Source organism: Dermacentor albipictus, unplaced genomic scaffold (genome assembly GCF_038994185.2).
Source record: "Dermacentor albipictus isolate Rhodes 1998 colony unplaced genomic scaffold, USDA_Dalb.pri_finalv2 scaffold_50, whole genome shotgun sequence".
Classification (NCBI taxonomy): domain Eukaryota; kingdom Metazoa; phylum Arthropoda; class Arachnida; order Ixodida; family Ixodidae; genus Dermacentor; species Dermacentor albipictus.
Window position 1 is genome coordinate 57294 of NW_027225604.1, and position 2491 is coordinate 59784.

The following is a 2491-nucleotide window of genomic DNA, read 5'->3' on the forward strand; positions in this document are numbered from 1 at the left end:
ACGAAGGCGAGCCGAGGGTGGTACCTGTCCTGTCTATTTCATGGTGCCTTTTCTGTGTTTCAGGACTTCGGGCATCTGATGTAAAAAAGAAAAAAAAAGAAACGCAAAAGTTGCTCACAGCTTCAGCTCATCCTATCGACAACCAAAGCGGGAACGACGCTGTCGAGAGCTCAATGGGCTTAGACGGCTTAACTGTACGGTGTGGAGCTTTGCCAAAAAAAAAAAAATTACGGCAGTTCTGCTAATTATGGGTTCGGGCAGTGTTTTATTAGGGGGACCGAAATAATGTATCTGGAAGCAATAATCTTCCATCAGTGGTATCAGGTCAAGCCGATCGGCCGTTATAGAGGGTCCGTGGAGTGGACTCGGGGAAAGAATCACAAAACTGTTGATGTTGGGATTGAACCGGCACATTCGTCGACATTGCTTCACCTGGTGCTTGCCGGATGGCATCCTCGAACCAGTGAACACACATTACGACGTCTCGTAAGAAGAGACAGATGGCGGGAAAATAAGACATGAATGGAAGAGAGCTTAACTCAAGTAACTCTCCGGCATAGTACCCTTGGCAGGGATTCTAAATTCAGCGACAGTATTTGGTGCGAGTCTTTGTTTCTATAGATTTAGCGACCGACGGTGGTTCGATATTCACCGCTCAGAACAGCAGGCACGTTCAGTCCGGTCTCGAATGTTTGAATGACCTCATTATACTATTAAGTATTGTAGCGTTCCTAACTAGAACGGCAACAGAAATGACATCATCTAAGTGAGACGGGTGTCGTCCGCCATTTTATTCCAACTTCTTCCTTCTCACTTCTCCCCTAGCACCTTCCTTCGTCTTCTTTCATGCGTCCAGCGCAGACCGCTTCACTCTTCCGGATTTCTTTTAATTACACCTCCTGGGGTAATACTTGAATACGTTTCCAATAGCGGCGCACTCCGTTTGGCCCGAGGCTCCGGCGTACCAGACATTCTTCAATATTCCATGCTGGCATGCAGTCTTAATAACTTGAAATGGTCCGCAATATTTTGAATTTGAGGGCACAGCTCCTTTCCTTACAAGGACATAGTCTCCAGGCTGTATGTCCGGTATCTCGCTACTGTGCCTTTTATCAAAGTTTCGCTTCATGCGGCGCCTGTAGATCTCCTGTTCTTTGACAGTTTTCGTTACTTCCGCAAGTTCGAGGTTCTCTAGGAGACCTAGCTCACGATCTGCAGGAAGTATGGGCGCTGTACCTGAAGTTACAAAATGAGGGCTGCAGCCTAAACTCGTGGTGTATGATCTGTTGTGATGCTTCACAGCGGCCTCGAGACAGCACTTCCAGCCACCGGCAAAGTCTGGATACATCTTCAGATACTGTTTGATGTCTCGTATGGCACGTTCCGCTAGGCCGTTTGCTGCCGGGTGGTATGGAGAAGAATACTTTATCATGATGCCGTGCTCCTGGGCCCACTTTGATAATTTGGCACTCCGAAAAGCCGGCCCGTTGTCGCAGACGAGCGTCTTTGTGTGTTTAAAACACTCAGCTTTGAGGAGGTCTATTACGCTGTTTGCGTCTTCTTTGCCAGCTTTAGCCGCAATCGTCCGTGTGCACTCATCTATGGAGAGCAAGAAAGCTTGCGTTCGCTTGACTCCTTCCCCCTTCTTTTTGAGCTCCGCGAAGTCCAAATGAATTACTTCGAACGGGATGCTTGAATATTCAGGGTTTGTCATAACGTCTGTCGATTGCTTGAATTTAACTTTGTTCACCTGGCAGAGGTGGCATGTGCGGATGTAATGGCTGATGTCGTTTTTCATGCCCGGCCATGTGAATCTCATGAGCAATTTCTTATAAGTGCGCCAGAAGCCATCATGTCCACCCGATTCAGGGGTGTCATGGTATAGATGAAGAATCCTTGGAATCATAGTTGGTGGTACGTGATACCTTCCATTGATAAACTGGAGCTCTTCTGTACCTTCCCATAGCTTAATATGATTGATTGTATCTGGATTATTGCTTGATTCCTGTACAAGTAATCTTGATAGTGCGTCAGCGTCAGTGAGGAGTGGGCCAGGACGGTGCGAAATTACGAAATCAAATTGCTGCAGATAGTTCACCCATCTAGCAATGCGGCCTCTTGGCTGGGCCATGCTCAGAAGTTGAGTCAATGCTTGGTGGTCCGTGAAAAGTATGAATTTGGCACCTTCCAGGTAAGTACGAAAGTACTGCACAGCTTTTAAGACGGCCAGAACTTCCTTTTCTGTGGTACAGTAATTGATTTCGGCGGGTTTCAGGGTATAGCTGTAGTACCCCACGACGTAGTGTTTGGTTTGATCAGCTTGTTTGGATGGCTTCTGGTATAGAACTGCACCGGTAGCATAATGTGATGCGTCCGTGTTCAGCACGAAAGGCAAGGAAAAATCCGGTATTCGCAAGATGGGGTCCGACGATATTAGTTTTACAAGCTCATGATAGACAGCTTCGCACTTCTCGTCCCAATGAAAAGGCAC